Here is a 13765-nt window from a genome sequence, read left to right on the forward strand (position 1 = left end):
ACGAACTATAAAATGGTAGAAATTCATCAACAAATATTGAAAGCGTTTAATGAGACAATTAAAAGGTGTGCAACATGAAAAATATGTCCCATTTACATTGTGTCATTTTATTTTTTGGTTCTCTATTACTCCTCTATTATTCCCGTAAGCAAAGGCAGGCCTTTGCTTACGGATCCAACGGATCCAATCAAACAGGATCCAACCTAAACCATCCGTCTACATAACCCTAGTGAGAGAATACAATTTCAATCCATTCTATTCTACACTTGTGATCATTGTTAAATTTGATTGTTCGGTAAATAATACAACCAGCCTAAAGGGCAAGCATCCTTCTCGCCTCCACTCTTTAGGCCTTTGTGTTCCCACAAAGCTTACGATGAGGGCTCATTCATCTATATCTGCTGGCCAACAAATGAAATAAATCAAGAGTTTTCCTAAATATAAACAATATTTGTGTTGGCGGGGTGGGGGATAATTAACGAGCCAGCTGCACTAAATAAAAGCCATCCGACGTTCCAGTTAATCTTGGATGTTGAGTCCGACTCGTTTTCATAAATGGCCAGCCACACCTTTTTTTCCGTGAAGACCGTTGTCCTTGGACTTATTTTTCAGGTGTTTTGGAAACGTTGTTGGTTTAATTAGCATCGTGAAGAAACGTGAAGGCACAATTAATACACAAAGGCCGAGACGGGCGACACTGTTTTTTGTAATGTTCATGTTTGAAAGAGATAAGTGTTCGCGTCGGAAACCTTGGCCCAACATTCAGAAGAATTTCATAGACACATTGGTTGATGTTTTTAAACTGCATACCAGTCTGTTTCTGGCATTGCTTAGTAATGGGCCTTAATCAGGGGGTAGACCTTAAACAAAATGATCAGATAGAAATACAGACGAAGAGAAAATCTTAATTGTACACAGAGAATGTCAACTATCTATAATATTGCATTTTCTATCTACAAAGTTCAAAAACTGTTTCAGCCTTCCGAATACATACCAGCTGAAGGTGCATTGCAACAACCTGTTGCATCGCGACAGGCCATTTGTGACCAAGTTCAGAAGGGCTGCAGCGTCCACATGAGGGAAATTAACAAACAATGCTCTTGTTAAAGTATCTAATGACAAGGTTGGGGTCAATTTCAGCAATTCAAAAAGTCAACCAAACTCCAATTCAAATTCTAAAAATGTCCTCATTGGAAAAGCATTGAATAGAATGGTAATTGTAATTTCTTTCCTGAATTGACTGGAATTTAAATGGAATTGACCAAACCTGCTAGTGACCTCACTGCTCGTTCAGTGAAATGAGGGCACATCCTTACACGTTAGAGAAAAGGTGGTTCTCTTAAATCCAAAGTGAGGCTCACCACACAAGAAAGCTAGCTCGGGCACTCTCACTGAATCCTCAATGCCCCATAGTGTGTAGGTAGGCATTCTGGGACAGCGTCATATGCAATAAGCATACTGTCTTGATCCTACTATAGAGCACGTTTCCACGTGGTTAACCCTATTGGTGCGATGCGTAGACCTTTACTGACAGAGACTAGGGTTCGCTTCTCTGCCCTGCCATTTGTTTACAATACATTAGCCTAGCATTTTAATGTAAACTTAAAAAAATATTTAATATATATAAAAAGAATATCGTCAACAACCAAATAATGTATTTTGGGAGGAGCTAGTTTGGGTCTACCCCCAAACTCTTGTCTTAAGAAGCCGAACTCTAAGCATTACAAGTAAAATGTCTACACAAACAATGGTAGTGTTCTAGCGAAATGGGTTAAGCAATGCTAACAACATGCACATACTGCTCATAACAAAACAAATGTTTGTTGTTTATAGCCCTTATGAAAGACCCAGCATCTCCAGCTCCCATGGCTAATTCCCAAAGCCTGGTAAAGAGCTCATTCCTGTTAATTTAATAAAATATATGAAATTATTGACGGCTTGCCTGAGACGCGCAAATGAAATGTGCAAAGAGCCATTGGCAGCGTTCCGTCAAGGTAATAAATGTTAATCCACAACTTTAGTTCGCCTGCTATGGCTCGTAAATACATACAAATATAAATAGCAATCTGCTGGTGGCGACTGGGTGCAATAGCCACAGACTTGGCATTACAATAGAAGAGGGGGAGAGAGAAACAAAAGAGAGGGAAGCCTATGGTACAAGACTGGTTATAAACTAGTTTATTGAATTTAAAAGTACCTGAAGTACTAGTGCGTTGCCCGCTTTTAGCATCGTTAGCCATTAAATCTAACCAGTTAGTACATGATAAATGCTAAGTTGATGATTGCAACCTTCATCATAGTTTTGGTTTTGGCCGCTAACACAAATATAATGGTGCTAAACATGTTTGGTTGCAGTTGACAAATTAATGTGAAACTGCATTTGATGTCAGAGAAATTCAGTGCATTCAGAAAGTATTCAGACCCCTTGACTAGTTCCACATTATGTTACGTTACAGCCATATTCTAAAATTGACCAAATCGTTTTTTGTACTCATCATTCTATGTACAGTTGAAGTCGGAAGTTTACATACACCTTAGCCAAATACATTTAAACTCAGTTTTTCACAATTCCTGACATTTAATCCTGGTAAAAAAAAATGTTCTTAGGTCAGTTAGGATCACCACTTTATTCTAAGATTGTGAAAGTCAGAATAATAGTAGAGAGAGATTATTTATTTCAGCTTTATTTATTTTCATCACATTCCCAGTGGGTCAGAAGTTTACATACTCTCAATTAGTATTTGGTAGCATTGCCTTTAAATTGTTTAACTTAGGTCAAACGTTTCGAGTAGCCTTCCACAAGCTTCCCACAATAAGTTCGGTGGAATTTTGGCACATTCCTCCTGACAGAGCTGGGTGTAACTGAGTCAGGTTTGTAGGCCTCCTTGCTCGCAAACACTTTTTCAGTTCTGCCCACATTTTCTATAGGATTGAGGTCAGGGCTTTGTGATGGCCACTCCAATACCTTGACTTTGTTGTCCTTAAGCCATTTTGCCACAACTTTGGAAGTATGCTTGGGGTCACTGTCCGTCGGAAGACCAATAGCGCCAAGCTTAACTTCCTGACTGATGTCATGAGATGTTGCTTCAATATATCCACATAATTTCCATCATCATGATCCATCTATTTTGTGAAGTGCACCAGTCCCTCCTGCAGCAAAGCACCCCCAACAACATGATCGCCACCCACCGTGCTTCACGGTTGGGATGGTGTTCTTCAAGCTTGCAAGCGTCCCCTTTTTCCTCCAAACATAACCACGGCTACGACCCAAAACATTCTATTTTTGTTTCATCAGACCAGAGGACAATTCTCCAAAAAGTACGATCTTTGCCCCATGTGCAGTTGCAAACCAAGTAGTCTTGTCTCGCCCCTGGACCATAGAGAGCTTTTCTTCTCTGAATTGTGATACAGTGAAATAATCTGTCTGTAAACAATTGTTGGGAAAATGACTTGTGTCATGCACAAAGTAGATGTCCTAACCGACTTGCCAAACTATAGTTTGTTAACAAGAAACTTGTGGAGTGGTTGAAAAACGAGTTTTAATGACTGCAACCTAAGTGTATGTAAACTTCCGACTTCAACTGTACATACATATATAGATGTACATATTTTGACATTTCTTGTGTACAAATAACACAATTTGCACACAATTACCCCAATTCTCCACAGTAGAAAGTAATGTTATAGATTTGAAATCCATATCAGCTCAAACCTTGTTATTAAGTCTATTCTCTCTCCCTCTCTCATATTCGGTATGTTTCCATATAAACAGAAAGCCAATAGCAGAGACCTATCTCCAGTGTTGTGGGTAACGCGTTGCAAAGTAACATGTTATGGTAGTAATATAACATTTGGCAGTAATGAGTAATACAATGAATTACTGTTCCAATTTGAGTATTAATATTAAAGTTACTGATCAAAAATTGTTTGTAGTACTTTGTTACTTCATTACTTTTGTTATAATTCCCTTCCTATTACAGTTATTGATCCAAATTGATGATTATTATCAGGCACATGACAGCCTGCTTGGAGTTTGCCAAAAGGCACCTAAAGGACTTCCAGACCATGAGATACAATATTCTCTGGTCTGATGAAACCAAGATTTAACTATTTTTCCTGATTGTCAAGCGTCACGCCTGGAGGAAACCTTGCACCATCCCAAGCATGGTGGTGGCAGCATCATGTCTGGGGATGTTTTTCAGTGGCAGGGACGGAGAGACAAGTCAGGATTGAGAGAAAGATTAACGGAGCAAAGTACAGAGAGATCCTTGATGAAAACCTGCTCCAGAGCGCCCAGGACCTCAGACTAGGGCGAAGGTTCACCGTCCAACAGGACAACGACCCTAAGCACACAGCCAAGTCAACGCAGGAGTGGCTTCAGGACAAGTCTCTAAATGTCCTTGAGTGGCCCAGCCAGAGTCCGGACTTGAACCCGGTCTAACATCTCTGGAGAGACATGAAAATAACTGTGCATCGACTCTCCCCATCCAACCTGACAGAGCTTGAGAGAATCTGCAGAGAAGAATGGGAGAAACTCACCAAATACTGGTGTGCCAAGCTTGTACTGTCATACCCATGAAGACTTGAGGCTTTAATCGCTGCCAAAGGTGCTTCAACAAAGTAATTAGTGAAGGGTCTGAATACTTATGTGAATGTGAATGCAAATCAATCCCAGAATAACAGCAAAGGACCTTGTGAAGATGCTGGAGGAAACAGGTACAAAATTATCTATATCCACAGTAAAACGAGTCCTATATCGACATAACCTGAAAGGCCGCCCAGAAAGGAAGAAGCCACTGCTACAAAACCGCCATAAAAAAAGCCAGACTATGGTTTGCAACTGCACATGGGGACAAAGATCGTACTTTTTGGAGAAATGTCCTCTGGTCTGATGAAACAAAAATAGAACTGTTTGGCCGTAATGACCGTCGTTATGTTTGGAGGAAAAAGGGGGACGCTTGCAAGCTGAAGAACACCATCCCAACCGTGAAGCACGGTGTGGCAGGATCATGTTGTGGGGGTGCTTTGCTGCAGGAGGGACTGGTGCACTTCACAAAATAGATGGTATCATGATGATGGAAAATTATGTGGATATATTGAAGCAACATCTCATGACATCAGTCAGGAAGTTAAAGCTTGGCGCTATTGGGTCTTCCGGACGGACAGTGACCCCAAGCATACTTCCAAAGTTGTGGCAAAATGGCTTAAGGACAACAAAGTCAAGGTATTGGAGTGGCCATCACAAAGCCCTGACCTCAATCCTATAGAAAATGTGTGGGCAGAACTGAAAAAGTGTTTGCGAGCAAGGAGGCCTACAAACCTGACTCAGTTACACCAGCTCTGTCAGGAGGAATGTGCCAAAATTCACCGAACTTATTGTGGGAAGCTTGTGGAAGGCTACTCGAAACGTTTGACCTAAGTTAAACAATTTAAAGGCAATGCTACCAAATACTAATTGAGAGTATGTAAACTTCTGACCCACTGGGAATGTGATGAAATAAATAAAAGCTGAAATAAATAATTCTCTCTACTATTATTCTGACATTTCACAATCTTAGAATAAAGTGGTGATCCTAACTGACCTAAYACATTTTTTTTACCAGGATTAAATGTCAGGAATTGTGAAAAACTGAGTTTAAATGTATTTGGCTAAGGTGTATGTAAACTTCCGACTTCAACTGTACATAGAATGATGAGTACAAAAAACGATTTYGTCAATTTTAGAATATGGCTGTAACGTAACATAATGTGGAACTAGTCAAGGGGTCTGAATACTTTCTGAATGCACTGAATTTCTCTGACATCAAAATGCAGTTTCACATTAATTTGTCAACTGCAACCAAACATGTTTAGCACCATTATATTTGTGTTAGCGGCCWAAACCAAAACTATGATGAAGGTTGCAATCATCAACTTACATTTATCATTGTACTAACTGGTTAGATTTATAGGCTAACGATGCTAAAAGCGGGCAACGCACTAGTACTTCAGGTACTTTTAAATTCAATAAACTAGTTTATAACAGTCTTGTACCATAGGCTTCCCTCTCTTTTGTTTCTCTCTCCCCCTCTTCTATTGTAATGCCAAGTCTGTGGCTATTGCACCCAGTCGCCACCCAGATTGCTATTTATATTTGTATGGTATTTACGAGCCATAGCAGAGCAACTKAAAGTTGTGGATTAACATTTATTACCTTGACGAACGCTGCCAATGCYTCTTTGCACATATTCATTTGAGCGTCTCAGCAAGCCGTCAATAATTCATATATTTTCATTAAATTAACAGGAATGAGCTCTTTACCAGGCTTTGGAGATTAGCCATGGGAGCTGGAGATGCTGGGTCTTTCATAAGGGCTAAACACAAACATTGTTTTGTTATGAGRAGTATGTGCATGTTGTTAGCATTGCTTAACCCATTTGCTAGAACACTACCATTGTTTTGGTGTAGACATTTTTACTTGTAATGCTTAGAGTTCGGCTTCTTAAGACAAGAGTTTGGGGGTAGACCCAACTAGCTCCTCCCAAAATACATTATTTGGTTGTTGACGATATTCTTTTTATATATATTAAATATTCTTTTTATGTTTACATTAAAATGCTAGGCTAATGTATTGTAACAAATGGCAGGGCAGAGAAGCYAACCCTAGTCTCTGTCAGGTAAAGGTTACGCATCGCACCAATAGGGTTAAACCACTTGTTGGGAATTGTAACGTGGCTCATATAGTGAGGATCAAGACAGTATGCTTATTGCATATGACGCTGTCCCAGAATGCCTACCTACACACTATGGGGACATTGAGGATTCAGTGAGAGTGCCCGAGCTAGCTTCTCTGTTGGTGAGCCTCACTTTGGATTATAAGAGAACCAACGCTTTTCTCTAACGTGTAAAGGATGTGCCTCATTTCACTGAACGAGCAGTGAGGTCACTAGCAGGGTTTGGGTCAATTCCATTTAAATTCCAGTCAATTCAGGAAAGAAATTACAATTACAATTCTATTCAATGCTTTTCAATGAGGAKATTTTAGAATTTGAATTGGAGTTTGGTTGACTTTTTGAATTGACTGAAATTGACCCCAACCTTGGTCATTAGATACTTTAACAAGAGCATTGTTTGTTAATTTCCCTCATTGGCAGCTGCACCTTCTGAACTTGGTCACAAATGGCTGTCCGATGGCAACAGGTTGTTGCAATGGCCACCTTCAGCTGGTATGTATTCAGAAGGCTGAAACAGTTTGAACTTTGTAGATAGAAATGCAATATATAGAGTTGACATTCTCTGTGACAATTAAGATTTTCTCTTCGTCTGTATTTCTATCTGATCATTTTGTTAAGGTCTACCCCCTGATTAAGCCCATTACTAAGCAATGCAGAAACAGACTGGTATGCAGTTTARAAACATCAACCAATTGTGTCTATGAAATTCTTCTGAATGTTGGGCCAAGGTTTCCGAGCGAACACTTTATCTCTTTCAAACATGYACATTACAAAAAACAGTGTCCCCGTCTCGGCCTTTGTTATTAATTGTGCCTTCACGTTTCTTCACGATGCTAATAAACCAACAACGCTTTCCAAAAACACCTGAAAAATAAGTCCAAGGACAACGGTCTTCACGGAAAAAAAGGTGTGGCTGGCCATTTATGAAAAACGATCGGACTCAACATCCAAGATTAATGGAACTCGGATGGCTTTTAATTAGTGCAGCTGCGCTCGTTAATTATCCCCCACCCCCGCCAACACAAATATTGTTATATTTAGGAAAACTCTTGATTTATTTCATTTGGTTGGCCAGCAGATATAGATGAATGAGCCCTCATCGTAAGCTTTGTGGGAACACAAAGGCCTAAAGAGTGGAGGCGAGAAGGGATGCTTGCCCTTTAGGCTGAGTTGTATTATTTTACCGAACAATCAAATTTAACAATGATCACAAGTGTAGAATAGAATGGATTGAAATTGTATCTCTCACTAGGGGTTTAGTAGACGGATGGTTTAGGTTGGATCCTGTTTGATGGATCCGTTGGATCCGTAAGCAAAGGCCTGCCCCTTTGTTTACGGGAATAATAGAGGAGTAATAGAGAACAAAAAAATAAATGACACAATGTAAATGGGACAATATTTTCATGTTGCACACCTTTTAATTGTCTCATTAAACGCTTTCAATATTTGTTGATGAATTTCTACAATTTATAGTTRGTTTGAGATMTTTAAGTCATTGGTATTTGGAGCTATTGGCATTTAAAAAATATTGTTCCATGTACGTCGTGTAATTTACTGATTTATGGTCCTTATTAACTAGACGCATAGGAATATCGAATCTTAAACCAAATCGACCATGGGTATTAAGATCGGGTCATGTGCATCTGTGCTCAGAATTGATGATTACTTGGGTGTTGCCAGCTGTGGGCATGTGGGCAGGATTGAAATAAATCCAACCCAAGGGAAACTGTTACGGTACCCTTCATTCCGTGACAGACAATTTTTTTCCTAATTATCTCACAAATCTCAGTTTTGGACGAGACTGACTTTATGACCCACATTATCCTATTTTCAAAAAGGAGTTGTTGCTTATTACTTTCACTTGCTCTTTCAAATCTAACTTTAACCATAACCTTAAAACCAAGACCTAAAGCTGAATCAATATTTTACCACAAGGAAAGAAAAGACCACTGGCCTGCACATTTAAAGTGATTCTCCCATAGCGATGATCTTTGGAAAATGGAAATGTAACTTTTAACAAAGTGAGGCAGAGGTTCCATGACCATGGTGCTCTGTTAGAGGGAGAAGCTGTCACCACTACTGACTGTGTCCTCCTCTTGTTGTAGTAAGTAAAATCATTATGGTGTTATATAGTTTAGCCTTATTATCAGCTTTAGCTTTTCAGTCTACTGTGATATGCGATGTCTGTTAATTAAGAAGATGCCAACATTAAAATATTTTTGGCAACATTTGAAGTTATGCCTCTCTGTCTAGAAGTGTTCTTCACATCTTATCCAGTTTGAATCATCTGTAATTGTAAACAAGAAGTAAATATTACGTGGTGTTAATCAATTAATTTGATTATTTAGCTTGCCTATGAGCAATTATTGGTCCTGTTTTAAATGATGTTCAGCTTATAAATGCTTCATAAAGCCTTCATAATGCCTTCCTAAGCACTACATAGATGTGTTACAAAGTATCTATAACCGTATGTCATGATATATAAATGGTTTATAAATGTGGCATAACTGTGTGACATAATCACCAATGACATAACCCACTATGTTGAATACAATGGAGGCTTCTCAGAGGAGGAAGGGGAGGACCATCCTCTTCAGTGAATTTCATAAAAATATAGTGAAACATTAAAACTATACTAAATATATTCACGTCACCAAATAATTGATTACAGCACACTGTTTTGCAATGAAGGTTTACAGTAGCCTCAACAGCACTCTGTAAGGTAGCACCATGGTGTAGCTGGAGGACAGCTAGTTTCCGACCTTATCTAGGTACACAGACTTCAATAGAAAACCTTGGAGGCTCATGGTTCTCACCCCCGTCCATAGTAATTATGACAACTTCTGGAAGTCATCCTCCAACCTATCAGAGCTCTTTTTGGCCAAACAATCAAAGGATGTGTGTAGTGGTTAGAGGTTATGATATGAAGGTTTGGCTTGGAAGGGTTTGTTTGCTTGGTCACAGACAGCTGATGTGTTGTGCACTAAAGTTCGCAAGCGAAGGGAAAAGGAGAGCGAGTAGATGCGAGAAGGAATTGCAACGAGCAAAGTGATCATGATGTTTTTATGTAGCTGCTATGAAAGTGAACCGTGTTTGTGTGTGATTAGGGGTGTATTCATTCTGCCGATTCCGTTGAAAAACGTTTCTGAAACGGAAGCAAATGGAACGWAACAGTGATAAATATTCTCGACCTTGTAAGCTTTCATTCATAGGCTAGGTTGTAGCAACCTCATGATAGCGATAGGGGAAATTAAAGCATTATGTAGTAGCCTAGAGCTATCAATGTTACATTGAGCTGGATGAATGGAATATGAATGACAGTCATGCAACATACTGTAATAGAAATAATATGACATAAACATGTGCATTATAAAGGGTGACATGTTGTGCTGCAGGATGACARYCGCTCTAAAGAGAATTAATGTTAGTTACATTACACCAGGCAACAATTACCTTCATGAAAGCCCCCAACATAAGGAAATTGAAAGTGGCTTTCTTCTGAAACCAAGTTACATGTTCCTCAGTACCACAAAAACACAAATAACAAGCAACTGTGGTGTCTGGGCAGTCAGTCTTTGACCACCGAAACACGATAACAAGACAACAGTTACGTGCTGAGCCCCCAGTCAGGTCTTTGAACAACACTTAATACAAGCTAGACTGTAGGTGCTGGACTCGCAGTAGGTTCCTTGACACAACACATATACAAACATACTGTAGGGTTTGGACCCAGTCAGGTCTTGTGAGCACCAACACATAACAAGCCATACTGCTGGGGTCTTGGGCCCAGTCAGTGTCTTTGACACAAACACTATAACAAGCCATACTAGGGGTGCTAGCCAGTCAGGTCTTTGACACAACACTTGTAACAAGCCATACTGTAGGTTAACAGTCAGGTCTTTGCACATGTAACAGCCATACCGTGGGTTCTGGCCCAGTCAGGTCTTTGACACAACACTGTAACAAGCCATACCGTGGGGTTCTGCCCCATCAGGTCTTGACACAACACTGTAACAAGCCATACCGTGGGGTTCTGGCCCAGTCAGGTCTTTGACACACACCTGCTAACAACGCATACCGTGGGTTCTGGCCCATCAGGTTCTTTGACACAAACACTGTAACAAGCCATACGTGGTGTCTGGGCCAGTCAGGTCTTTGACACAACACTGTAACAAGCCATACCGTGGGGTCTGGGCCCAGTCAGTCTTTGACACAAACACTAACAAGCCATACCGTGGGTTCTGGGCCCAGTCAGGTCTTTGACACAACACTATTAACAACCATACCGTGGGTTCTGGCCCAGTCAGGTCTTTGACACAACACTGTAACAAGCCATACCGGGTTCTGGCCCAGTCAGGTCTGTGACAAACCACATGTAAACAAGCCATACCGTGGGTGTTCTGGCCAGTCAGGTCTTGACACAACCACTTAACAAGGCATTACCGGGTGGTTTGGCCCATCAGGTCTGACACAACAACTGAACAAGCCTACCGTGGGGTTCGGCCCAGTCAGTCTTTGACAACAACACTGTAAGCAAGCCAACGTGGTTCTGAGCCCAGTCAGGTCTTTGACACAACACTATAACAAGCCATACCGTGGTTCTGGGCCCATCACTTTGACACAACACTTAACAAGCCATACCGTGTTCTGGGCCCAGTCAGGTCTTTGACACAACACAAAATATAACAAGCCATACCGTGGGGTTCTGGGCCCAGTCAGGTCTTTGACACAACACTGTAACAAGCCATACCGTGGGGTTCTGGGCCCAGTCAGGTCTTTGACACAACACTGTAGCAAGCCATACTGTGGGGTTCTGGGCCCAGTCAGGTCTTTGACACATTCACCCTATCTCCCACTGAAAGATCAGTRACAAAATGTTTGCACCATTGTAACAGGTTGTAATAGGTCAAYCCCTGGTTTCCAGCATGGGAACAGAAGAGGAATAACTAGTGATGTAGTCACAGGTACTGTAGGACTATTCCAAATCATCTCGGCTCTGACACACACACAATGCAAGCTTTGCCGGTCCATCAACGCATCTAAATACCTTTCACGCCCTACAGTAACCTGTGGACCATGAGAACCTTCATAAAACGGCAGAAGGTTTATAACCTAATTATTGACACTTTCTGTAGTGTCCTGTAATACTTTGAAAAGAGACACCTTTGGTCATTCATAACACATACATAAATGCCTTATATGACGCTGTACTTACTATAGAAGAGTACTTAGTTAACGCAAAGGGTGCCAGAGTTCAAATCCCCGAGCTGACAAGGAACAAATCTGTCTTTCTGCCCTGAACAGGCAGTTAACCCCACTGTTCCTAGGCCGTCATTAAAATAATAATTTGTTCTTAACCTACTTGCCTAGTTAAATAAAGGTACAATAAAAAAAAAAAATCGCTGGATGCAGTTGATCCAGATATCTCTACCTTAAACTGATTTTTGAGCGTAGTCAACTTTAATTCAGTGTGCATGCCTGTTCAGATAGCTGTGTTTCTGTAGCGGCAGTAGTGCACAGTGAGGGAGTTTGCAAATCAACCCACTTGTGGTGCCACTGGACAGTGAAAAATTAGTCAGTTAACCTTTATTTATTGTAATTTAAATTAGTTTGTGTAGTTATATAAGTGTTGAGTTAGATTGCATAGCTACCTCAATCGTTATTTCAAATGATTTCGGTGACTTACAGAATTCTAGCTAGCTAACAGACCTGCTAACTTTCTTTGTTGTTACACTAAATTACCAAAAGTATGTGGACCTGCTCATTGAACATCTCATTCCAAAATCATGGGCATTAATATGGAGTGGTCCCCCCTTTGCTGCTTTAACAGCTTCCACTCTTCTGGGAGGCTTTCCACTAGATGTTTTGGAACATTGCTCTGGGGACTTGCTTCCATTCAGCCACAAGAGCATTAGTGAGTTTGGGCACTGATCTGGGGCAATTAGGCCTGGCTCATAGTCGTTGTTCAATTCATCACAAAGGTGTTCGATAGGAATGAAGTCAGGGCTCTGTGCAGGCCAGTCAAGTTCTTCCACACTGATCTCGACAAACCATTCCTGAATGGACCTCGTTTTGTGCACGGGGCATTGTCATGCTGAATCAGGAAAGGGCCTTCCCAAACTGTTGCCACAAAGTTGGAAGCACAGAATAATCTAGAATGTCATTATATGCAGTAGCCTGAACCATGAAAAACAGCCCTGTTGGCACTATGCATTCGGGTTTCTCCCAGGCATCTGTCTAACCCAGATTCATCCTTCAGACTGCCAGATGGTGAAGCGTGATTCATCACTCCAGAGTACGTTTCCACTGCTCCAGAGTTCAATGGCGGCAAGCTTTCGCCACTCCAGCCGATACTTGGCATTGCGCATGGTGATCTTAGGCTTGTGTGCGGGCCTGGCCATGGAAACTCATTTCATGAAGCTCCGACGAATAGTTATTGTGTTGATGTTGCTTCCAGAGGCAGTTTGGAACTCGGTAGTGACTGTTGCAACGCGAGGACAGACCATTTTTACGTGCTACCGCTTAAGCACTTGATGGTCCCGTTCTGTGAGCTTGTGTGGCCTACCACTTCGTGGCTGAGCCGTTGTTGCTCCTAGACGTTTCCACTTCACAATAAATCCCTTACAGTTGACCGCGGGCAGCTATAGCAGGGCAGAAATTCGACGAACTGACTTGTTGGAAAGGTGGCATCCTATTACGGTGCCACGTTGAGGCCATTCTACTGCTAATGTTTGTCTATGGAGATTGCATGGCTTGTGTGTTTGATTTTATACACCGTGTCAGCAACGGGTGTGGCTGAAATTGCCAAATTCACTCATTTGAAGGGGTGTCCACATATTTTTTGTATATATTGTGTACTTTAAGGTTGGAACAACATGGAATACCTCCAGCAGGCAGAATAGGCAAGAACTATTCGTCCGCCAGCTCAGGGACAAGCTGTACTATTCACAGCCCTTGTCTTTAGTTTATTTTGTTTTAGCTCTTAGTGATACTTGCTTTGTGTTTACATCAGCACGCTTTATGTGTTAGGATGACCAAAGGTGTTTGACTTA

Source organism: Salvelinus sp. IW2-2015, linkage group LG30 (genome assembly GCF_002910315.2).
Source record: "Salvelinus sp. IW2-2015 linkage group LG30, ASM291031v2, whole genome shotgun sequence".
NCBI classification, from domain to species: Eukaryota; Metazoa; Chordata; class Actinopteri; order Salmoniformes; family Salmonidae; genus Salvelinus; species Salvelinus sp. IW2-2015.